The sequence below is a fragment of the Prionailurus viverrinus genome, chromosome B4, assembly GCF_022837055.1.
Source record: "Prionailurus viverrinus isolate Anna chromosome B4, UM_Priviv_1.0, whole genome shotgun sequence".
In the NCBI taxonomy this organism is placed as follows: Eukaryota; Metazoa; Chordata; class Mammalia; order Carnivora; family Felidae; genus Prionailurus; species Prionailurus viverrinus.
Window position 1 is genome coordinate 6,323,430 of NC_062567.1, and position 27,348 is coordinate 6,350,777.

Below are 27,348 nucleotides of genomic sequence, written 5' to 3' on the forward strand. Positions count from 1 at the left end.
TTTGGTTTAAAATCACTGATACTTCCTGGATTCTTTTTAAATTTTTCATTTTTTTTTCCTTTAAATGCCAGAAAGAAAAAAGATGAAACAGGACACAACAAACCATTCAAATTTTCAAACAATTTAAAACTCTCCAGCTAACTACTTACCAGTTAAAAGGAGAAATTTAGTCTCTTTCCTGGGGCCCTTATCCTATGATTTTGTCTCAGCCTTGCAAACTTTCCTCCATACTGCAATATATATGCCAATTCAATATGGCTCCAGTTGCTGCCCTCCAAATGCACTCCGTGTTTTCCAGACCTTGTATGTTTATCACGCCTGTACTCCACGTTCTCTCTGACAGAACCTTGCCATCATCTTAGGTACAACCCCGATGTTACCACCAACATATAGCCTTCCCTACTGCCTACTACCGTTTGGGATTCTTACCTTACCTAGATACTTATATCAGTTTGTACACTTACATACAGTCTCAGTATTGTAATTATTTTTATGGTGCTATTTTATTTTGTGTTAAAGTGAAAGCATCTCATAACATAGACGAAGTTAATTATCTCTGCTTCCTTTTTCCAGTAGAACTCACTGAATCTGCATCCGTCTTCCTATTTATCAAACAAGAACCCATTGATCTAACATAAACCGGACATATTATATTATATTATATTACACTATATACACTATCATTTAGCTTTTGAATTGCCTGGGGTATAGACACAAATCTTAAAAGAAACAGAATGAATGGCTAGAAGAGAAATTAGAGAATTTGTTCACACAAAAAGTGTTAAACTGAATCTATGTGGATACGATGACAGATATTTTGGAGCAACTATTTTTACAGTTTTAAACTGTCTCACACTGAGTAGGAAAACACAAGGAGAAAAGAGGGTTTTGTTTTGTTTTTTAGGTTTAAGCCTAATCAAGGCTCTACTAATTACTTTTGTGAGGGGAATTTAGAGAATGTTGCATGAATGACCAGAGAACATGAGGGAAAGGGCATGAAGGAACATTTGGGAGGGGAAAAAAAAACCCAGTAAGGAACCACTAAAGTGACAGGCTAGCTGGAATATTGAAAAGAAAGTTTACAAAAATAAATTAATAAATGACGTAGATTAACAAGGCTAAGCTTAATAAGCTTGAATTATATGTGAGAGACAAGTGGGTGCTCGTGGCATGAATTAGAGAAAAATTACATGAATTGAGTGGGAGAAATGTGTGATTTTACAGTAAAGCATTTTAAGTACATAGGAATGAAAAGGGGGGGGGACATATTCAGTTCCAAAAAATAAAGTTCCCTTAATAAAAATGTGAACAATCACACATAGAGAATGACTCATTGCAGAATGAAGGGTGGGCCTCCGATCTTGAACAGTCATCTCAGTGTGTTGACCTTTGTAGACTGAAGGACAAATAGGAAATGCCAACAGTGCATCATAATCAGCACAAAAGGAGGCCAAGTTATTGTAAGAGCCATAGATTTAAGCTACTATTTTGCAAAAACAGCTTTAAAATCAGAACCATAGCACTAGGGCAACAAAATCCTAGGAATGATTTAAAAAAAAAAAAAAGAAAGCTAAAATTATAGGCATCTCCACTGAGAAAATTCTTCGATCCTTTGGGGACCAAAGAACACACCTATCCAATATAGTTTTTTGAAGTTTTTATATTGCCAAGAATGTATTTAAGATTTTTTTGTAGCAATTATATATCGACATTAATGTTAGAATAAGACTAGTCTTTATTTCGATCACTGTTCACTTATCTTCTATCTTTGCAATTGTGGGCAAGTTACTTAAACTTCCCTATTTCCATTGTCTATGTTAATAAAATACAGTCCTACCAACCACAGTTCTTGAGGGTTTGGTGAGGTGACTTGGGTAGTGTCAGGCACAGTGCTTATCCAGAAGAAAGCCTTCAGTAACTTCTACTGTACATTTTGGCCTTTTGCAAAGAGTGCCTCTAACTCCTGCCTTATAAAGAGAATTTTATTTAAAAATTTAACAATGTGTTAATTTATTAAATATGTCCCAATCCAACGTATTTTTTCCATGACTTCTTGAGTTTAACTCAAGCTTAGAGACCAGGCCTCATAAAAAATACAATGGCCTGGTTTATTTAGCAATCTATTTCATTTCCTATAAATCTTTTCCACTCCCTACCCTCCATCACATCTCCCACACCACCTTGCCGAATATTTCCATTAGTTTGTCAAGATTTTATCATTCAGGTAAAAGGTGGTGTCAATTTAAGCAGGATCTATCTAGGTCACAAAATCAAGAAAGCAAAATAAAACAGAGCAATGGGCACCATGCCCAAGGTCTCTACATAAGATGGCACCCCAATGAATTATTCTTGAAAATCTGTGGTGTATGTGTCTGTTTGAACTCTTGTGAAAGCAATCATGTTACTGCATGAAAGTTAAATGCTAAAAGCCTCATCATGCAGCCACCTACATGTATGCCAATGAAATCGATGAAATGTTTCCTAGTTGCAGTGGTTTCTATTTAAGCCCAACCTACTGACCCATGAAAACTACATTTGTTGAACCAAAACTTAGCAGCTGGGATGCCATCTTGTATACACTTCAGTGATTCTATGAACACTATTTACCTTCTCTTAGCTTTCTTCATTCAGAATGTTCTTTTTTTTTTTTTTTTTTTTCCCAATCTGACATATGGTAGATACTCTAGACTGTAATTAAGTAAGTTAGAGAACAGGAATTGGAAGAGCTTGAACAATTGTTTTGAGTTTTATGTGCTGTTTCAGAGATTTCAAATAACATGAATTCAAATAGATTTAATTCACTAAATTCCTTTGATATCCATTTTTTGCAAGGCATTCTCATAGGTATCATGGGGCATGCAGAGATAACAATGATGAAATCCTTGTCTATAGTCAGCATTATCAATAGTAATAATACTATATCATAACTAGGTAGATTTCATCAAAAGGAATATTGGAAGACTTTAATATTAAGGTACTGAGGGGTATCTTATATGAAGGGTAAAACTATATGATCCTATTAATGCAAACGTGTATATAAAAGTCAAACGAAACATGTTAAAATTTCTTAGCAAATACAGAATGGAAAAGGAATTACTTCAACTAGTAACAATCAATATGAAAAATTTACAATTATCATGTTTAACAGTGAAACATTAGGAACAGTCTCTTTAGAAACTGGATAATAAAAAGATGCCTGCTATCACCATTGCTATTCAACATTAAAGTAGAAAAAAAAATATCCAGCTAGCACCATAGGACAAGAAAAACCATTAAACAGATGACAGATTGAGAGGGCAGAAGCAAAGTGCCAAGTTCACTAAAGAGGAACATTAGGGAAATTATTAGGCTCAATAATTCCTGAGAGAGGAGAAGAAATGAGGTGAGCTTTCAGCCTTGAGAGCTTCAGCACAGGGAAGACGAACTGAAGCAGATCTCAGCACCCTCCTGAGTTGCAGACATAAAATTGGGAATTCAGGTTGGCTAAGGCAGCTAGAGATTGCAAGGCATGGTCACAGGAGAGAGCTGTAGAAGGAACCCCAGAGAGCTGCACTAGATCAACCTCAAGTGTTCAGATAGTAGTGGCCAGTGTGTGTTTGTAAGGAAACTGTACTAGGATGAGGTAAGAAGCATATGAAAGGAGTAGGCTTTCACAGAAGAGTGAAAACTGGACCACATTGTAAAGTTTAAAAACCACAAAATACACAGGGCACAAGTTAGAGTACTTAAAGTAGTGACTCAGTAGGGGGCCAAAGTTAGCCTTGGACTAATATCTTCTCTGATTCATCTGATAAAGCTTAAAAGTAAACAGCAAAAAGATCAAGCTGTTCCCAAGTTATTATGAATGTCGAAGAATATTTTTAATACATAATTATCCAGAATCCAATAATTAAAAATTCACAATGTCTGTCATGTACTCAAAAAGTAACAAGCAAGGAAAAGCAAAACAATATGATACATAATGAAGATAAAAATAAATCCATCAAAACAGAACCAGTTTTTCTGGCCATTGAAGACAAAAACAAAAACAAAAAACAAAACAAAACAAAACAGCCAGCATCAAAACCAGATTCACATATGAATAATCAGACCAAGATTTCAAACTATGATTAATATGCTAAGGCATCTAGTAAAAAAGTAGACAAGATATAGTAATATATGGGCAATGTAAGCAGAGAGGTGGAAACTCTTAAGAAAGAATAAACACAGCAATACAAATAAAGAATGCCTTTGATGGGCACAACAATGAACTACAAACAGTTGAAAGAAACAGTAAACTTGAAGAGAGGTCAACAGAAACTTTCAAAACTGAAATGCAAACAGAAAAATAAACTAAATAGACTGCCAAAATAAAGAAGAAAAATTTTGTCATTAGTAACAACATGGATTAATCTGGATGGCATTATAAGTGAAATAAGACAGAAAGAGAAAGACAAATCTTGTATGGTATCACTTATAAGTAGAATTAAAATTAAAATTTGAGGGGCGCCTGGGTGGCGCAGTCGGTTAAGCGTCCGACTTCAGCCAGGTCACGATCTCGCGGTCCGTGAGTTCGAGCCCCGCGTCAGGCTCTGGGCTGATGGCTCAGAGCCTGGAGCCTGTTTCCGATTCTGTGTTTCCCTCTCTCTCTGCCCCTCACCCGTTCATGCTCTGTCTCTCTCTGTCCCAAAAATAAATAAACGTTGAAAAAAAAAATTTAAAAAAAAAAAAAATTAAAATTTGATAGAAACAGAGAATAGATGGGGGTTTCCTAGGGCTGGGGGAGAGGAAGATATGGGGTGATGTAGGTCAAAGAGTACAATTTTTCTCCTATAAGAAGAATAATTTCTGAACATCTAATATATAACATGGAGGCTATAGTTCACAATATGGTATTGTTACTTAAAGATGCTGAGAGTAGATCATAAACATTAACATACACACACCCACACATGCATATACACACGAGTTAGCTAATGTTGACTATGAGAAGTGACAGCTATGTTAATTATCTTGATCCTGGCTATTGTTTTACAATGTATTTGTATATAAAATCACATATGTAAATATATATGTTGTCAGTTATTCCTCAATGAAGTTAAATTTCAAATAGATGTCACAGAATATTCAAGAATTGTGAGACAATTACAAAGGGTGAAATATATGTCAATTGGGAATACCAGAAGGAGAAGAAAGACAGAAAGGAGCAGAAGAAATATTTGAGGAACAATGGCTGAGAATTTTCTAATATTAATGGCAAACATCAAAATGCAGACCCAAGATTTTCACAGAACATCAAGTAGGATAAATACCAAACAAAACAAACGAACAAAAAACAGAAAACAAACAAACAAACAAAAAAACAGGATATAATGATTAAACTTTAGAAAATCAAAAATAAAGAGAAAATCTTGAAAGAAGTCAGGGGTAGAGGGAGCAACACTGTACATAGAGAAAAGAAAGGGTAAGAGTTGTGCTGGACTTCTCTTCAGAAAATATGCAAGAGTGGAGAGAAGTATATAGTTTGAAGAAAGTAACCACTGTTGAAGCTAGAAGTCTGTATCCTGTGAAATTATCCTTCAAAAATGTAAGAGAGATTAAGACTTTCCTAAACAAAAATTGAAGGGTTTGTGACTAATAGATGTATTTTGCAAGAACTGTTAAAAAAATTTCATCAGAAATGATGTGTGTCAGAAACTCAGATCTATATAAAGAAAAGCAGATCATTAGAAAAAGGATAAATGAATATAAAATAAAATCTTTACATTTCTTACCCCTGTTGACCTAATAGATAAAAATTTGTTCAAAATAATAACAGCAGTATATTCAGTAATTATATAGCTCATGGATAAGTGAAATGAATGGCAGCAATGTTTTGACATATAGAAAGGAGAAATTAGAAATACTCTGTAATAAGGTACATGTACTAGCAATAAAATGCATAGTGTGATTTGAAAGTGGAGTTGGATTAGTTACAGATGTACATTGCAAATTCTAAGGCAATCATTAAAAACAATTTTTAAAGAAATACAGTTGACATACTAAGAGAAGAGATAAACTAGCACCATTTAAAATGTTCCACTGAAACCAGAGAAGGTAGAAAAAGAGTGAAAGAAAAAAAAGAAAAAAAAGCAAAGAAGAAGGTCAAGTAATAGAAACCAATAACAAATATGGTAAAATAAATTCAATGATATCAACAATCACTATCAATGTGAATAATCTAACTCTATCAGTTAAAACACAGATATTGTCAGATATCAGAGAAGAGTGAAAAAAGACCAGTTATATGTTGCCTATAAGAACGCACTTTATTTTGTTTAATTTATTTTTATTTTTAATTTTTTTTAATGTTCATTTATTTTTGACACACAGAGACAGAGCATGAGTGGGGGAGGGGCAGAGAGAGAGGTAGACACAGGATTCAAAGCAAGCTCCAGGCTCTGAGCTGTCAGCACAGAGCCGATGCAGGGCTCGAACCCACAGACCTTGAGATCATGACCTGAACTGAAGTCAAACGCTCAACTGACTGAGCCACTCAGGTGCCCCATATTTTTTTATTTGTTTTTAAGGTTTATTTATGTTTGAGAGCAAGCACAAGAGAGGAGGGGCAGAGACAGAGGGGAAAAGAGGGTCTGAAGCAGGCTCTGTGCTGTCAGCAGTGAGCCCGGACAGCAGCAAGCCCAGTGAGGGGCTTGAACTCACAAATCTTGAGATCATGACCTGAGCTGAAGTGACACGTTCAACTGACTGAGCCACCCAGCTCAGTGTAAAGAATACACTTTAAATAAAAAGACAAACAGATTTGAAAAAAAGGGAAAGGAGTCAGGCTCTATGCTGACAGCTCAGAGCCTGGAGCCTGCTTAGGATTCTGTGTCTCCCTCTCTCTCTGCCCATCCCCTGCTTGCACTCTGTCACTCTCTCTGTCTTAAAAATAAATAAACATTAAAAAAATTAAAAGAGGGAGAAGGAATGATATACTATGCTAATACTAGGGAGAGTTGGAATATGTATATTAATTGCAGACAAAGCCAATTTCAGCAAGGGAAATTATCAGGAAAAAGAGGGGCATTATATAGTGATAAAGAAACCAATTCTTGAAGAAATTTAATATATAATGTGTATATGCTTAACAAAAAAGTATCAAAATATATGACAAAAATTGATAGGACTTCGAGGAGAAATAGATAGATCCACTATTATATTTAGAGACTTTAAAACCCCTGTATCAGTAATGGACATACCCAGTAGACGGAAAATCAGTAAGGATATAGTTAAATTCAACATCAATAAACTGGATATAATGGACATCTTTTAACTATTACATCCAGTAACAGCATCATGCAAATTCTTCTCAAGCCCATATGGACCATTCATCAAAACAAACTACCTCTGGGATATAAAATATTCCATAATAAGTGTAAGACAATAAAAATCATAAAAGTATATGCTCAGACCACAATGGAATTTAGCTAGAAATCAATAACAGAAAGATAGCTAGAAATTTCAAAATATTTAGAGATTAAACAACTCACTTCTAATTAACACATGGGGCAAAGAGTTTTCAAGAGAAATTTTAAAATATTTTGGACTAAATGGAAATGAAATAAAATATAGCATATTAGTGTAATGTTGCAAGGGTGATGTTTTGATGGAAGTTTATAGAAATGAATGTATATATTAGAAAATAGGAAAAATCTAAAATCAATAATCTAATAATCTCTTAGGAAACTAGAAAAAGAAGAGCACAATAAATCTAAAGTAAACAGAAGAAAAGAAATAAAGTGAAAAACGAATAAAATTGAAAACAAGCAACAGGTAAAATCAGTAAATTAAAAGAGCTGTTTTATTTTAAAAGGGCAATAATATGAATATAATTCTAGCTGTAGTGACTACAGAAAAGGGAGAGAAGACTCAAATTACTAATATCAGAAATGAAAAAGGAGCCATCACTACTGATCCTATGGACAATGAAGGGATGATAAAGTAATATTACAAATAATTCTGTGGTCATAAATTGATAATCTAGATAAAATGGAACAATTCGTTGAAAGCATACAGTCTGTAAAAAGTCACACTGGAAGAAAAAGACCATCTGAATAGGCCTTTTTCTTTAAAGAAGTTAAATCAATAATTAGTAACCTTCCAAAACAGAAAGCATTAGGCTTGGATGGGTTCCCTGATGACTTCACCAAACATGTAAGGAGGAAACTATACCAATTCTCTACAATCTTTGACAGAAAATAGAGGCTGAAGAATTGCTTCCTAAATCATTGTATGAGGTCAGCATTGTCTTAATACCATATTCAGATAAGGACAATGCAAGTAAAGAAAACTGTAGAGCAAATTAAAGTTCTAAACTTCCATATTAAACTAGAAAGAAGAGTAAATTAAGCCCCAAGTAAGTAGAATAAAAGGATTAACACATAAAAGAAAATATAAATTGAGTAAAATATAATAGAAAGTTAATAGAAAAGTTAATAAAACACTTTATTTTTCCTAGAGATCAATAAAATTGATAAATGTCTTATGAGATTCATCAAGACCAAAACACACACACAGACACACAAACTACCAGTACCAAGAATGAGAAAAATGATATTCCTACTCATTCTATAAATACTAGTGTAGTGTAATAAGAAATATGTCAGGTCTTGTCCACAGTTCCTGGCACAGAGCTCCTAAAACTCTTGTGATTTCTCTAGTGATGGGGTGCTAGGAGCATATTTTGTTCTAATATTTGATTTTCCATTGTGGCTCCTGACAGCAAAACATCTAAGACTCTTGGAATCTTTGGAGTATAATAGTGTCTTTTTGTATGTTAATGAGATGACTGGTGGCTGGGGGCCTCTAGATAGCTTCACAATGGGGGGCTGGTCATCAGAAACACCAAGCCATAATTAGAAACTTGGAACTTTCAGTCCCACCCCCATCATTTGGCAGGGGAGAGGAGCTGGTTATTGAGTTAATAATTGTTCATGTATGATGAAGCTTCCATAAAAATCCCTAAAGTATAAGGGTTTAGATTTCTTCTGGATTGGTGAAAACATCTACATGCTGAGAGGGTGGCATACTCCAACTCCACAGGGACAGAAGTTTCTGTGCTCAGGCCCCTTCTGGGTCTCTTACTACATATCTCTTCATCTAGCTGAATCGCTTATCATATTGTTTGTAATAAAATGGTAATTGTAAGTTTTGAGAGCCTTTATAGTAAATAATCAAACCTGAGGAGTGGGATGTTGGAACATCCAATATATTGTCAGAAATACAGGACACAATCTGAGACTTGGGACAGGCATCTGAAGTGAGGGTAGGGGGCAGTCTTGTGGGCTGTCCTTAACCACTGGGGTTTGTGTTACCTCGGGGCAATTAGTGTCATAATTGAATTATAAGACATTCAGTTGCTGTCCAGAAGTTGGAGAATTGGTTTGTGTGGGGAAAAAAAAAAAAAAGAATCCCACATATTTGGTGTCAGAAGTATTGTGAACAGGGAAAATATGTTTTTTTTCTTTTTAATTAGTAAGAGTATATAAGGAATAACTTAATGTCAATAAATTCAACAACTTAGATGCAATGGAGAAATTCTTTAGAAGTCCCAAACTACCAAAACTCATGCAAATGGTAATATGTAACCTGAAAAGCCTTATATCTGTTAAATAAATGAAATTTATACTTTAAAATCTTCCCACAAGGACTCTGTGACTAGATGGCTTTACCTGTGAATTTTGCCAATTATTGAGGGAAGATAGCAATTTTTTCACCAATTCTTCATGAAAAATGGAAAGAACCCATCCCGCTTTATTCTATGAGGCCAGAATCACCTTGATACCGAAATCACATGGACACACTTAAAGAAAACAACAGACCAAACTCCTTCATGATTTTCTTAAAATTCTAGAAATCAGGCAAATCAAGTAAGGATAATTTGTCATGACTAAGTGGGGACATGCATGGTAGTTCAATATTGAAAATCAATTAATATAAATTACCATACTGAAGGTCTAATAAATATATGATCACCTTAATAGATGTGGAAAAATAATTTGACAAAATTTATTCATGATAAAATTTCTCAGTGAACATACTTCCCTAAACTTATAGAAGGTTAAGGACCACTACTTTCTGATTTATTTTATTTCCTTGTTTTCCTTATAAAATTATCCACACTTTGTTGCTTAATTCTCTTTTTTAGTTAATCTAATGCATAGCATATTTTCTGTTATATAATTGACACGTGTTTGATAAGTTGCTAATGAGTGATTAACATCTGGTTCTTGGTTAACTGGGAGACTTACCACATTCACATAATGCGACTATATAATTCTTAGTTCTTATTGAGTATTTTTATGTGCCAGAAAGGGTGCTAAGTGATTTACATGCAAAAATTTATTATTTTTACAACAACCACTACTCTTATAATTCCCATTTTACAGATGAGTAAACAAAGGCACAGAAATAGTAGCAACAGTATCCAAGGTGTCACAGAGGTGAGCTAGGACTCATCCCAGATGATACTAGAGCTAGGACTTGATCCCAGGTAATCTTATCCTGAACTCCACTTTCAACACTGTCCTCATTGACCCCCAAGCAGAGGAAAGTTGTAGACATGAAAAGGTTATAGAGGAAAGAGGATATGTTTAATCCTGGCCATAAGTTTAAACCTTTACAAAAACTTTCATCTAGCTGCTGTGTGTGACTAGAACATAAGTGGGCTGCAGTGTTTGCCCTCAATAAGATCAGAGGAAAGATACAAATGCAGGGATGAAGCTAACAAACATATACGTTGAGTAACTTTTATTTGCTGTAACTGGACTGAGTGGGGATTCCAAAGATGAATAAAACATAATCCCGGTCTTTGAAGATCTCAAAGTCTGTACAAAACTTGACAAATTAGGGAAGTATTTTTCCACCTCTTTATTCTTCTTATATTCTGACCTTATTTCTCTTTTGAATTTATAAACATTAAGGTGATAATAAGAAAAAAATATTACTTTAGTTCTAGTTTTTCCCAGCACATAAAAATAACGTTTGTTTTTCTTCTTGAAAGTTGTGATAATTGAAATTTTCCAATGTGAGGAAGATTTAGATTGAAGGAAATAAAGCACATGCAGTTAAACATAGATCTTGTAACAATCATGTCACATCTCTGATTTTTCTTGGAAAAATATCTGAAAAGTATACATCTGCTCAGAAAATCTACACATCTGCTAAAATCGACATCCCAAACTCAATTGATTCCCTTAGAGCAGTAGAATTCCATTTACCAACAGTTTTTCCTAATCACCCATAGACTAGTTAAATATCAGATGGTGTTTTCTACTGTTTCAAATTTTAAGACGCTTATATTTCAGAGAATATAGAGAACAGACCTAAGAAAATCACTTGGTGCAAGAAAAATATAGAAAACTTACTGCTTCCTAAGACTTATTAACACTGAAACACATTGAGATGACCTCATATTGAGGGAATGGGGTTACCTGGGTCAACATCTACACTGGTATGTGTATTTATTTTCTTTCAGATCAGTTAGTTGAGATGACATCTAATTTGATCAGAGGCTTGTCAATGTAATTAGGGTAAACGATGCCCCCACAGCAGCTACACGACACAAAAATATCTGAATATATATGAATGTAGAGTGACAAATAGCACCCCAGATATTTGTTTAGTAAAAGCAACAAAACAAAAAAAATGCCTGAGATGTTTAGATGAAAGATGTTTTGCTGTTTTGCTGGGATCAAGGAACCAGAGATGGTATATTTTAGAGTTTTGGATTATAATCAGAAGGAAAGGACAACCCTTTGACAATTACTTGAAACCATATGTCTTAATATGAATGGTTGGAGTTGAAGTTTCTACTAGACATTGGGGATTTCAGAATTGGCAGAGAATATCTTGGAAGGAAGCGATCTGACTTTTATTGGAGAGGCCTGGATCCAGCAAAGTAGGTATTTAGCTATTTTGTGGACAAGAAACTTAGCAAGGTAATGCCCTCAGAAACTAGTAGATTCAAGGACAGAAGAATGGGTTTAGGAAAGACAAAGTGCCTAAAGTCATATTTACATCATGGGGAAAAATACAGTTATAGTGACAAGACTTTGATTATGAACTTGGAGAGATATTTTGTGTGAGTTAGAAGAAAATGCCATGTAACCAATACTCTAAAAAAAAATGGCATAATTTGATTTCATATGTCCAAAAAAATTTTTTAAATGCTAATATTCACTTATGCCTAGGTTTAATTGTATTGGTTCAAAATTCTTAAAAGAAGTCTTTGTTTTATTTTGTATATATTTTGCATATCTATGCATATGTGTATTTATTATGTGTGTGCTTACATAGTTAAAAACGTGCACCTTCCAGAGCCTATGCTTTTTTGTTTGTTTCTTTTTTTTAATATGAAATTTATTGTCAAATCGGTTTCCATACAACACCTAGTGCTCATCCCAACAGGTGCCCTCTTCAATACCCATCACCCACCCTTCCCTCCCTCCCACCCCCCATCAGCCCTCAGTTAGTTCTCAGTTTTTAAGAGTCTCTTATGGTTTGGCTCCCTCCCTCTCTAACTTTTTTTTTCCCTTTCCCTCTGCCATGGTCTTCTGTTAAGTTTCTCAGAATCCACATAAGAGTGAAAACATATGGTATTATGGTATTATGGTATTATAACTTATTTCACTTAGCATAACACTCTCCAGTTCCATCCACATTGCTACAAAAGGCCAGATCTCATTCTTTCTCATTGCCAAGTAGTATTCCATTGTATATATAAACCACAATTTCTTTATCCATTTGTCAGTTGATGGACATTTAGGCTCTTTCCATAATTTGGCTATTGTTGAAAGTGCTGCTATAAATATTGGGGTACAAGTGATCCTATATATCAGCACTCCTGTATGTATCCCTTGGGTAAATTCCTAGCAGTGCTATTGCTGGGTCATAGGGTAGATCTATTTTGAATTTTTTAAGGAACCTCCACACTGTTTTCCAGAGTGGCTGCACCAGTTTGCATGCATTCCCACCAACAGTGCAAGAGGGTTCCTGTTTTCCCAGAGTCTATTCTGACAATAAAGAACTTGCAAGTCCTCACCCCACACAAGAAAAAGGCTTAAAAAAAAAACCAAAAAACAAAACAAACAAAAAACAACAACAACAACAACAAAACTTAAAACGACAATTCTTCTTAAATCTGTCAGTCGCAGGGCAAAGCATCATCCTCCAAACTACTTTTTATGGAGCCCAAACTGACACATCTATTCTTCGGAAAAACTGGGGCAAGTTTGGATTCCCTCTTTACATATGGGGAATAAATGATAGGGGAAGTCAGCTAGGTTAGGGATTCTTATTACAGAAAGATTGAAAGTAACAGATTCCACCCGTCTAGTAAATTCTGTAGTATTTAGAATTTCTGTTTCTTCTTGCTTTAGCTAGGGGAAATTATATTTGTTAACAGTTTCTAATTTTTACCTAAAATTTATTTATTTTTTAACGTTTATTTATTTTTGAAGGGGGAGGGGCAAAGAGGGGAGGGGACAGAGGATCCTAAGTGGGCTCTGTACTGACAACAGAGAGCCCAGTGTGGGGCTCAAATTCATGAACTGTGAGATCATGGCCTGAACTCAAGTTGAACGCTTACCAGATGAGCCTCCCAGGTGCCCCATTATCTAAAATTTTAATTTAAATGCTATAAAATTGTTTACAGTATTATTTTATTAATTACTTAATGTCTGGTGAAGTGACGCCCAGTTTTTCATTCCTGCATTTTTATTCCCTGCTCTCTCCCTTTTTTCTTTAACCTGTCACCACCAATCTATTATTCCCTCCACCACTCTTCCCCACTGCCACAGTTCGGTCAGTTATTTTGAGGGGTTATCGATTTTTCTCGACATTTTCTAACAGCTAACTTTTGGCTTCATTGGTTTTCTCTATTATACGTTTATTTTCTATTTCATTAATTTCTCCTCATATTTCTTTGGTGTTGATTTGCTGTTCTTTTATCTAGCTTCACGAGATAGAAACTTAGATCGTTAGTTTTTCAGTCATTGTTTCTAACATATGAACATAAGACTATAAATTCCTTTCTGAGCACTGTTGTATTTTTCCTCATCATTAATCTGAAATATTGCTAAATTTTCCTTGCAATTTCTCTCTTAATTCATGAGTTATTTAAAAGTGTGTTGCTTAATTTCTGACCAACTGAGAATTGTGTATTTTCATTCACTTATTATTTTTTTCTTACTGTTTTCAATAATTTCTAGTTCATTTCCATTAAAGTCAGAATGTAATCTGAGCTTTTTATGTCTTTTAATATTTGTTGAGGTTTGCTGTATAGCTTAGTATATAATAATTTTAAATAAATATTCCACAGCCTGAGAAGAATTAAATTCTCTATTTGTTGAGTGTAAGGTTCCTTAGATGCCAACTAGGTAAACACTTTGAAGTGTATTTTTTAGATTTCTATTTTTTCTGATGTTTTCTCTTTTTTTTCTGTTAATCCTTTGAAGGAGATGTTAAAATCTCCATTATCTGAAGATTTGTTTGTAAGTTTGTCTACTTCTCCATTTAAGTCACCAAACTTTGGTTTAATATGTTTTAAACCAGTATTATTGTTGAATGATGATTTTCAGTTGTAAAAATTTTCTGTAGATTGACTTCTTTATCATTATGAAAGATATCTCTTTGTTTCCAGATTTTTTTTTTTGCCTAATCATCTACTATGTTTTATATTACTATAAATACATGTCAGCTTTGCTTTGGTTAGTGTTTATACCACATATATACCTATCCCTTTACTTTTAACATTTCTGTGTTTTATATGTAAGATTTATATATTTTGAGCAGCATATAATTGAATTTTGTTTTTTAATCTAGTCTGAAAATATTGGTCTTTTTCTTGAAAAATGTATTCCATTTAATATGATGTATTTACTGACATAGTTGAGTTAATATATATAATTTCCCCTCCTTTTTTAAAAAATTTGAACCAATAGCTTTAGATTCATTTTGTCTTTCATTGCTTTTCTTAGACTAATAAATGTTTTTAAATTATTTTTCCCCTTTATTCATTACTTATTTTTGAATCATTCTTTTAATATGTATTTAGAGATTACAGTGTATGTCCTTAATATATTACATTCTTTAGAAAAGTTTTAGTTTTCCTAATATTAGCAAAACCTTAGAATGCATTAGCTTAGAATGCATTTACCCTGTCCCAACTTATGTTCTAGTTGTTATGCAAATTTCACATAATTAAAATGTCTTGTGACATAAGTGTTGTTTTGTATCATCAAAATTCACTTATATTTATTACATATTTGACCTTTCTATTACACTCTCTTTTATCCTTCATTTCTACATTTCAGTCTAAATAACTTTCACTAGTATTTCTTTTCAGTGCAAGAATGCTGGTGCTGAATTCTCAGAGTTTTTATTTTCCTGAAAACATCTGTATTTCACCTTCATTTCTGAACAGTATTTTTCTTTAGTACAGAAGTCTACATTTTCAGTTTTATTGTCTTTTACTACTTAAAAGATGGCTATCCATTGTCTTCTGGTGTTGCACAATTTCTGTTAAGATGTCAGAAATAAATCTTTTGAGGTGACTTTTCTCTCCCTGGCTGTTTTTAAGATTTTATCTTGGCTTTTGCTGCTGCTGCTGCTGCTGCTGCTGCTGCTGCTGCTGCTGCTGCTGCTGCTTTTGTATGTTTGTTTGTTTTTTTGTTTTTAGTTTTGAGAGAGAGAGAGAGAGAGAGACAGATAGAGGGCGGGAGAGGGGCAGAGAGAGAGGCAGACACAGAATTCGAAGCAGGCTCCAGGCTCTGAACTGTCAGCACAGAGCCCGACGCGGGGCTCAAACCCACAAACTCTGAGATCATGACCTGAGCCAAAGTCAGACAATTAACGGACTGAGCCACCCAGGTGCCCCTTGGTTTTTGCTTCTGATTAGTTTTACTGAGTGTGCCTCAGTGTGGCTTTCCATTCTTTTTAGTTAGTGTGCACTTAATTATATATCTTCTATTATATGTCTCGTTGTTCACCAGTTTTGTGTTCTGGTATGTGTGATGTTATGTTAAATTTATCTATTACTTTCTTAATTTCTGTTATAGTTTTAAGGTCTAAGATTTTTTAATATTCAAATTATTTTGGGTAAGTTATCAAATATTTTTTTCTATTTTCTATCTTTTCCTCAATTGTCTTCAACATATTAATAATACTTATTTTAACATTCTTGTCTCTACTTCAGTGTCTATATCGTCTATTGGTCTGTTCACATTCTGTGTTTTTTCTCTTGGTTTTCAGTTATATAGTCCTGTGTCTTGATATAGTAGATTAAATATTACCACTTTTTTTTTTCTATTTATTCCATTCAAAGTTTGAGCCCAATTTCCTTCTCCCTGAATTCAGACTGGCCTTACTGATTGGCTTGGCCACTAGAAGTTGGTTAAAGTGACAGTCTGGGACCTTCAAAATTAGGTCATAAGAAATATTTCAGCTTCCTAGACCTCTTTTAACACCCCTGCAAGCTAGCAACCATGTTATGTGGAATCCCCACAACCCCATAGAGAAGTCCTTGTTGAAGAATCAAGACTTCCAACAGACTGTTGGAACTGAGTTCCCAACTAATAGCTAGCACTATTTGTCATGTTATGTGAGAGCCATCCTGGAAGTGGATCCTCCAGGCCAGCTGCCCTCACTGACACTGCGTAGTATCGAGATAAAGCATTTCTATTACACTATGCTCATGTTACAGATTAATGAGCACAATAAATGATTTATGAAGAATTTTAAACCACTGAGATTTAGGATTTTTTTAAATAGCAATCAATAACTGGAACGTTTAGAAGTCTTTGTGATTTTTAAATATTGAGCATTGTGTACAAAGAAATATAGATTCTCGGACCCTAGTCCTCATAAAGAATCAAGAAATGCCCCTAGGAGAAAATCAGCTCTATATCCTCAACTTGCTTTTCAGAGATTCTCCCCTCACTATAGCTTTGTTCCCTCTGGTCCTCATTACTTCCACAGTTTTGTGATTTTTGTACAGTAAAACCTGGGTTTGTGAGCATAATTCATTCCGGAAATATGCTTGTAACCCAAAGCACTTGTATATCAAAGCAAATTTCAAGAACCATTGGCTCAGTTGTGAACATGGGTCGTTCACCGTCATGCACTACTCGTATTACAAGACACTGCTCACTTATCAAGTTAAAATTTGTTAGACATGTTTGCTCGTCTTACAGAACACCCACATAAGAGTATACACTGAGTTCTTTACTACTAACAGTCTTGTGTTGATTTCCACATTTCCCCAGAATTCAGAGATTAATGTGATTTTCTATGCCTCTTCTCATCCCAAATGGAAATGGGCTCTTTAACATCTTGGAATTATTTAAGATGAAGTTTATAGAATACCATCGTAAGGCATTTGAAATAGCTTTTCTTAGATCAACCCATAGCTACTTATTCTTAGCCTTTTTTTAAAAAGGTATGTTTTATGTTATAATCTTCATTGTCAATACTTAGAGATCTTACAATTGAAAGGGTTTCGCATATCTCTTACAGTGGCAGTGAAACCCACTGCAGTTATTGTGCAAATGTGAAAATACAACGTTAATAATACTTTTCTCCAAAATTAAAGTACAAATATAGAACCTAAAATTATTTTTTTTCAACGTTTTATTTATTTTTGAGACAGAGAGAGACAGAGCATGAACGGGGGAGGGGCAGAGAGAGAGGGAGACACAGAATCAGAACCAGGCTCCAGGCTCCGAGCCATCAGCCCAGAGCCTGATGCGGGGCTCGAACCCACGGACCGCGAGATCGTGACCTGGCTGAAGTCGGACGCTTAACCGACTGCGCCACCCAGGCGCCCCTAGAACCTAAAATTAATACAAGTGTGCCATTACAAAGCTCATGTACATTGTCATTTCCTCTACTATCAATATGAGGTGCTACTCTGGGGTGCCTGGGTGGCTCAGCTGGTTAAGCGTCCAACTTTGGCTCAGGTCATAATCTCGTGGTTCATGAGTTTGAGCTCTGTATTGGGCTCTGTGCTGACAACTCAGAGTCTGGAGCCTACTTTGGATTCTGTGTCTCCCTCTCTGTGTGCCCCTCCCCTACTTCCCCTCTCTCTCTCTCTCTCTCTCTCTCTCTCTCTCTCTCTCAAAAATAAATAAATATTAAACAAATTTAAATATGAGGTGCTACTCACTGTGTATAGTGTATAAACCTATAAAGCAAAACTTTGGAAACAAATATATACATTAATGGAAAGTCTAAAATATTAAGAGATTCCTGTTTTCTAGTGGCAGGAGTTCTAAGAAGGTCTCTTCTTTGCCCAGATACTTTCTCTTTTTTCTCGCTGTTATCTGAAATTCTTCTGAAAAACGTCCATTTTTTCATGTTACCATTTTTGGAAAAAATTCATTTAAAGAAATGTTCCTCCTTGCCCAATCGTATTTTCAGTCTAAGTTGTTAAGTGGCCGATACCAAGTGGGAAGCAGGGATACATCCCAAGAATTCAGAAATATACCCGTGTCCCATGTGGCTTTCTTATCTGACATTTGCGTCTGTTAGGGAGGCCAGGAGGGTGCAGGGCCCTCAACCCACCGCTTTAGTTATAAGGGACTGAATGACTCCTGTTACAAAAGCTAATATATCTAGTTTATTTAAATATCTTTTTCTCAGTGGAGAGGTCCATTAGAAAATCATGTCTCTTCTCAGATGAATTTAGTAGTGATAGAATTAGATTAATCAAGGACAAAAAGTATCCAGGAAAAAACAAATCAAGTGAGATTAATAAAAAAAATATATTGAATGGTAAACAAGGAGATGTTCATATGGGCATGGCTCAGAAATGTATATGCATTTAGTTAAAGCTTGGCCATCAAACAGAAATCAGAATCTGAGTGGCAGAGAAGGCACTTTAGGGTAAGAATCTCAGAGAAACACCAAGAATTTACCTAAAAGAAAAAGTTTGCTAGAAGTGACATATCCAATTTTTTATATCTAAAAATAGAAAAGTCTCTCTCATGTGCAACTCTTGATCTCTGGATGGTGAGTTTGAGCCCCACATTGGGTATAGACATTACTTTAAAAAAAGAAATTTAAAATTTATTTTTAAAAAGAACAGTCTCTCTCTTTTTGAAAAGCTATTTACAAATTCCGGTTTCCTAGTATTAAAGACTACAGCTCTACCCACGCATGCTGCTAGTATTTTGATTACTTACTATTCCTTTATCATTTTGTGTGTCTTTTAGTTTTGTTTCAGATTCCCCCCATAAACTTTATTGTGATAATCGTCTTCATATCCCTCATTTTGTCTTCAAGCACCCAGTTAGATCTAGTCTTGCTTCACTCTTACTGTTACAGTGATATGCTTTAGAAACGATTCTAATAATTTTTACAACAAAAAAAAATACAATTCTACAGTATCCTAAATATCTTTAACTATGCTTACTATGGCCAAAATTGTAGGCTGCCCATTTTATCATATTCTTAAATAAAAAATTACTGCACATGAATTCAACAAATATTTGTTTTATAGAACCTGTTTGCAGTAACACAGGAGGAAAATACAGAATAAATAATATAACACTGAATGCACATCATTAAACAGATTTAGAAGCTGGGGTGATGTGTATAGAAGTAGCATATGGCCAATATTACTGTAAGTGCTAGCAGAAAGATGATAAAAGTTCAGTGGAGTGTGAGATTTCATCTAGTTGGAAATGAGGGAGAAAGAATCTGTGGGAAGGTAATATTTGTTTTGGATCTTGAAATATGTGCACGATTTTGAAAAGTGAACATGTTGGGGAATGTATTCCAGGTAAACATCACAGGGATAGGTGAGAATAGGAGTGCATGAGACATGTCATTTTAACAGACTGGAGTTCAGTGCATGGATAGAATGTACTAAGGTAATTCATCCTAGTTTTGAAGCAAATTCCAAATCTCAGTGACCTAACAAACCAAACTTCATTTGTTGTTCGCATCAGAGTTCTAGGATTTGTTTTATAGGCAGCATTCATTCATTATACATGATGCCTCAGGGGTGCCGGGTCCTTCCATTTTGATATGAAACTCTCTTCCAGGATCTCTGCAAAGAGTTCCGTTGTTTTAGCAATGAAAGCAATTAAGATAAAAAGAGTATTATTCAGAAGGTTGTAGATATCAGACCTGGATACACTGTGCATCATTTTTGATGCATATACTCCATTGATCAGATCAGATCAGATCAGAACTTAACCCATGGTACTTCCAAATGCCAGGAAGTAAGGGAAATGACATTTTCCTGTATATCTAAGAGTGAAAGGAAATGGTGTATTAAACACCTAGTGTTGTCTCTGCCACAGAGAATAATGGGTAGTAGAAAGGAGAATGTATTGAAATAATGAAAGGCACCGAATGCCATGTTTGAATACTTTTTAGTGATAGTTCTGTTTCTACTACACTTTGTAGGTTCTACCCATAGCACAACATTGTTGACTAAAAGTATTTAATGATAGCAAGGTTGCTGGAAAAAAATTTATAGTATAACAATGAAGCTTAAGAAGGAATAATATGTGGAGCATATAAATTATGTGAGGTTATTATCTCTTCTTTTAGAAATCCCAGTCAGGAAATACAGGTATTTTAAAGCAATTATCACTCACTAATGATTCTTTTCAAGTCAGTTTAACTTACACTGGTTTCTCTCCTCCTTCTCTACATCTGAACAGAAATTTCTGTTCATATTTTCTTATTTTTCTGAAATTTATGAAATTTCTGCTGATTTTCATGTCTCATCATTGCTATGATATTAAATAGTCTTTTAATATAGAGCCTTTAACAATCAATCATTTTATTCACATCCAAACTTATGTCCAGTGCTTTGAAGATAGCAGACACTCAGTGAGTTCTTTTAATGAATAAATAACTCCATAACTGCCATATGAGAACTGCCTATCTTGATATTAACAACATTTTATTCTGTCTTTGTGACAATTATGGAAACAGCTAAAACGATGTCAAATTTGTTTAAACAGCAAACACTTAAGGAGCACTTGATATATGTCCGATACTATTATGTGTCTTAGGAAATCAAAATGAAATAAGGGAAAATAAAAAATAAAACAAGGAATGATGAAGAAATATGAAGAGATGTCTTTTGATATTTCAGGCCAAAGTTATAGCCCAAGAAGTTTGAAACACTCAATTTCTTTTTCCCCAAGCTTTCTCTGGATTCTATAGATTCCCCTGCCTGAAATGTATTAACTGATTTTTTTTAAGGCATTATCTCAGGGGAAGGAATTGTGTCTTATTACTTCCAGTGAGGAAGAGTCATCCATGACTGAGAGTTTTTGGCTGTGCCTCTGCTGATAATAACCTATGGATAGTGGAGCAGGAACAAGAAATGAAAAAAGAAATTGGTGATAGACTTCCAACTTCCAGAAATTGAACAAGGTCATCTTCCCTTACATGTTTTAAAACTTTGATTATAAAACAGACTCCATTTTTTTTGTTTTCTATTTTATTCTTTGATGTTCACTCCAGCCATTTTTTAATTGAATAGAAGCCATTTTCTTGTAGAGAAATGCTTAGTTTAGGAGCTTGAATAACCTTCAAGTTCATGGTTGCTGACTTTGCTGCAATTTAAATAACTCTTAAGTGATGTTACTTTCCCCATTTTCCATTGATAGTATGACCTACTGATGATTCATATTTCTGATAGTACTTTATAGTAAAGTCAGGTAGATAGTAGGGTATCAAGATTGTTACTATATATATTATTTTATCATTTACTATGATACTGAAAAAAATATCATGAAAGATAAGGTTCCTAAGAACAAAATGAAAGATTTGTCTGGTTTTGTGAGATTATATCATTTGAGAAGATAGATATCTGAGGAATATTTACTGATCAGACAATTCTATCATAAGAAATTTAAAAGACATACTAAAATTTAAGAAGGAACATAGGATGGGTGTGAGTCTAAAAAAAAGGACAGATCTAAAAGAATGTGTAGGAAGGTCAGAGGTCAGACTAAGTATCAAAGAAAGAGAAAGAAAGCGTCCTTTACATGAAGAAAATTCCAAAATGGCTGAATGTCACCTTCTGCCAGTTTCCAGACTGGAGCTAAAACTGAGTGTCATTGTGATCCCTTCATTTTCTTTACCTCTAGATTAGATTACCTAATTAATCGTCAGTTTCTTTCAGGCTCAAAAATATATTTTCCTTTTAAAAAATCCTGCAGTCACTGGTCACTTTTCAGACTCATATCAGCATGTGACATACTACATAATGAAGTTTCTCATAACTCACCTAACTAGCCTAATGGCTACAGAACCAGGCCTGTTATTGTTTGCAAATGCATCTCTCTAGAATTCATATCTACCACATCATTTCCTCAGCTTTCAAATATTGATAGGTCTCTTTCTTTTCCTCTTCTTTCCCTTCCCATTTACCTGTGTTTCCCTTCCTGGAAATTCACTCCTAAGGCCATTAGGTAGAACCTAGCAAGGACAGGATGCCCAGGGGTAGAGGGGCACTGAAGATTGGTGGGCAAGCTGGAGTAGTGAGCCCCCCCCCCCATCTCCACAGGATATTGGAGACTGAGTAGGTAGGGCCTTGGAACTGTGGGGCATCCTGCTACCCATGTCAGGTAGGGTGGGTGTGGGAAGGCCAGCCAGAGGAGAGGTGTATGAGGCAGGGTAAGGTGAGGAGGGAATCTGTGCCATGTTGGGGGTCAGAGGGGATCCTGTTACCCAATGTTGGAAGAAGGTGAGGAAGGTAATGCTGAAGAAGAGATTTAGAGCTCAAGAAAGGTGATGGGAGCTTTCTTAACAGGGATGAGCCCGGCCAGGTGTTTCTAAGCCTAGACAGAGTGGGGGGGGGGGGGGTACTTCCCCCCCATGGGTAGTGGTGGTCCCTGCAGGGGGCTGGAGTCAGAGTAGGGTAAAAGAGGATACTGGTAGGGTTGGTGGGGCAATTGTATGACAAAAAGAGAAGGCGTATGTGGGAAGATTAATAGAATAAGTAAAGATAATGATGGTCATGCTTATCAATCACAGACAGTAGAACTACAAATAAGGAAAGGGGAAAAAAGAAAAACAAACAGAATGACCTCTGTGATACTGATTTGGAATTGGAGGTGGTGGTATATGCACGTATGCCCATACATATACAATTACATCCACACACGTCTCCTGGCTCTACCCACTGAGAGGGCCTGGGAACAGCAGCACCCCAAAAGCCTGAGGCTTAGATCTTGATTAATAAATATAATTCTTCCCTAAAAAGAACTTGGCTGATTCCAGGTATGGGAAAGAGAAATCATAAGATCTCAGAATATCTTGTTTCTAAAACTAAGGAGACGAGTGCTCAAGGAATGGCAGGAACAAATAAAAGGACAGAGGGGCCAGTTTGTAGGGGCTCCCTCTGACAAAATATAGGGCAGCCTGAGCACCAAAATAAATAGTAAGAAGTTACAACCCACTGAATAAAATAGGACCCAGGGAAGACATTGAAATTTGATAAAGAATGGGAAATGTGCACAAATACACCTTCCTACAAAATCTTTAAATGTTTTAATATTTAAATATCCTACAAAATAATTGCATAGTAATGAAAAGGAAATTTTATGATAGAAAAGCCTAGTAGGTACCACCTGGATGAAGTGATTAAAGTTAATATTTCCAGGCCGGGGACATATTTGAATCATGCATGCCTCTTTATAAGATGCAGTGAGAATAGTAGAACCGTGTTACTTACTTATCCAAAGATGCATAACCCAAAAATAGCCGTAAAGAGACCAAGGAGAACCCAGGTAAGAAACATTCTATGCAGTAACTGGCCCATACTCTTCAAAAGTGCTTGATTCAAGGAAATGAAAAAAAGACTAAGGAATTATTCCAAATTTAAGGAATCTAAAAAGAAATCTGGACAGATAAATGTGTTACATGAGCCTGGACATGAATCATTTGCTGTAAAGGGCATTGACCAAATTTGGATGAGGTCCGAGGATTAGATGGTAACAACATGTTAATGTTAATTTCCTGATTGTTCTGGTAGTATTTTCAGAAGAATACCCTTGTTTGTAAAAAATACAATTAAAGGATTCAGAAGTATGTAAAAAAAAAAAACAAAAAACCCAAAAAGATGGTTTTAATGACACAAAAGCATGTGGTAGGCAACACGTAATGGCCAAATTTACTTAATTTTTTTTTTATTTTGAGGGGGAGAGAGCACATGGGCTAGTGGGGAAAGAAAGGGAAAGGGAGAGGGAGAGGGAGAGGAGAGGGAGAGGGAGAGGGAGAGGGAGAGAGAGAGAGAGAGAGAGAGAGAATCACAAGCAGGCACTGTGCTGTCATGATCCCATGAACCGTGAGATCAGGACCTGAGCCAAAACCAAGAGTTGGATGCTTAACCGACTGAGCCACCCAGGTGTCCCCAGTTTAATCTTTTAAACTTATATCTTAAACACATATCCTACTCTCCAGCCCGTACAACATGTCTTATAATAACATTTGATTTTGAGCATGCAGTTTTACCTAATATTCCTCTGCTTTTCTAGTTGGAAAACTTTTGCTCTTTAGGGGACAACTCAGTGGTAATGTAATTGTATAACAACTTGTATGACTCCACTAGGCATGTTACATTGCTCTGTCCCTAATATAGACAATGCATTCTTGTTCAAAAATTAAGTTCACCTTGATATTGCATTTTAATAATTTGTCAATGACACCTCTCCTCCAGTACATAATGAGTCATTACTATTATTATTATTATTGACGTATTGTTACATTTCCAGTGCTCACTTCCCATAATATCTGAGTGTAGTAGGTGCTCAAATATATTTTGAATAAGTGAATATTCTGTGTTAACCTGATGTGTTTTGTATGTCACAGCTACCAGCCTTTCTGTGACAGTTATATTTTAATTAGATGAGCGTGTCAATATAATGCTGAGCAAAATTGTGGATGTCAAAAAGGCTTTTAACAAGGATGTTATTTTATAATGCATTTTATCATTTTATACTTGAAGATCATAAAGAAATCCACCACTTTGTCTCCTGACCTTCTGCCAGCAGCAACCATCTCCTCAGGGTCCCTTTCGTATCCACAAAGAAATCAAGAGATCACAGTGTCCCCTCTGCAGCCACCCTGGAATTGCAGAGGCCAGGGGTTCTCAGACTTGAGCATGTATCAGAATCACCTAGAGGGTTTATTAAAAAAAAAAAAAAAGAATTCTGGGCCCCAGCCCCACAGTTTCTGTTCCAGTAAATCTGGGCTGGGACCCAACAATTTGCATTTCTAACAATTTTACAGTTGTTAAAATGCTGCTGTCATGGTGACCACCCTTTGAGAACCCCTGCTCTAGGTTTTTTCTCACAACTATGAGGTCAGCTAATTCTCAGCATGACTCCTATCATGAATCCCATCAGTCAACATGAAAAAGAGAATACTCCCCTGCCCCCCACAGGTCAGTCGTACTTTCCCTAAGCAGTCATTTCCACTGGGTAAGCAGAAGTGATATCCACTGTACAAAATCTCCACTCCTCCATCATTTCCAGATTGTTCCACCAAGTTTTGGCTTAATCCCATAACAGACTTCCTAGGTCCTCCACCTAACTAGATATTGTTTGACTGGCTTGAAGCTCAGTTCTCCTTTCCACATCCATTCCTCCAAACACACGCTGAGAGACTAATCTTCTTCCCTAAGGCTCAGTGTCTCAATTTCCAATAGGGCTGTTGCATCCCAGCAATTACTCCCTTATATTCTTGTATAAATCTTTGCTCCTTTAAGGCTCAAGACTTGATCATTTATCTACTACCTCTTTAGATATTGAAGACTTTGGCTCACATTCTTCCTGTCTACTGAAGTACAGCTCTCCTAGCAGGAGACTTCATTGCCTAGGTTTTCATCAACCTGCTCAGTTCCAAGGACTCCTTACCCTGATTTACTTAAGAGACTCCTTCCCAAAACCAAACTCTGAGCCTTCTCATCTCTGAAATTATAAAATCATGCATTCCATTCTCCAACAATCATGTCTGCTAATATGCTTCAGTTGCATTTAGAATAATGTCTACTGATGTCTCTACTATTTTCCCATAAAGAAGAATTAAAGGGCTTCCACCGTCTTATTTACCACTCCCTAGGCATACACCCCTTATTTTGGGGCACCCTCATTCTTTTCTTCCCTCCACAGTAAATGCCAAATGCTCACACTTTTAATAAAAAAGGTATTCTGCCTATACCTCGCTCATTGAACTTCTCCTACCATCTAGTGTATGTATATTATTGGTAAAGCCCTTTCTGTTCTTCATTGTCAGCCACTGCCTCTCTAACTGTATCCCTGCTATCATTAGACATGTTTCAGTCCCAATAGTATTACAATTAATATCCTTCCTGGAATCCGCATTCTTTGCCCGGCTACTATCTTTCCTTTCTTATGCCTCACATCTACACATCACATATAAACTCTACCTTTCTTTCTATCTCTCTTACATTCGCTCTCACCTTTCTTTCACATCCCCAAACCTCTGTAATTCCTTGTACCCCATCTATCATCCATGAGCACGTGCCACCAAACCCACTCTTGCCAACATTGACAAGCAGTACAAACTAAGGATCACACTATCTTGGTTCTTCTGTTTCCTGTTCTTCTTGGTAGACCCCCCTTCCTCCTCCTGTCACTTACGTGCAACTACTCATTAGATCAGTACCTTAAACCTTCTCTTAGTTATTTCATTCATAAATTGCTCCATTGCGTCCTCAAAATATTGGGGTGGGGGGGAATGGGTTAGCTAGAATTGTATGCTAGAGGAATCCTCCTTCAAGAATCAGAAAAAAAATAGTTTTTTCAGACAAACTGAGAGGCTTTACCATTCACAGACTAATGTGTGAAACGTACTTCACAAAAAGGAAATAGAATTGGGGTTTGCTCATCTGAAAATTTCTGCTTTTTAATTGAACTGTTTATTGTAATGGTTGGCATGGTTGAATTTTACATACCATTGTGCCTTCTGTTTTCAATCTGTTTCATCATACATTTTTTGTACTCCTGTTTCTTTTCTTCTGCCTTTTTAGGAGTTGATTGATATATTTTTTTTTATGTAAGCCTTTTTTATTTACTCTATTGGATATTTGGCTTTATTATCACTGGTTGCTCTAAGGATTCAAAATACATCCTTAAGTTATTAGAATACACTCAGAATTGATATTATACCACTTGACCTAAAATATACAACAGTATAATTTCAATTACACACAATCCTTTGTGCTATTTTTGTCATGGTTTATCAGTGGATATGTAATAAACCCAAAATATGGTATTGTGTTATTTTTAACAGTTCTTTGTCTTTTAAGAAGAAGTCAGTTTTTAATATTTACCC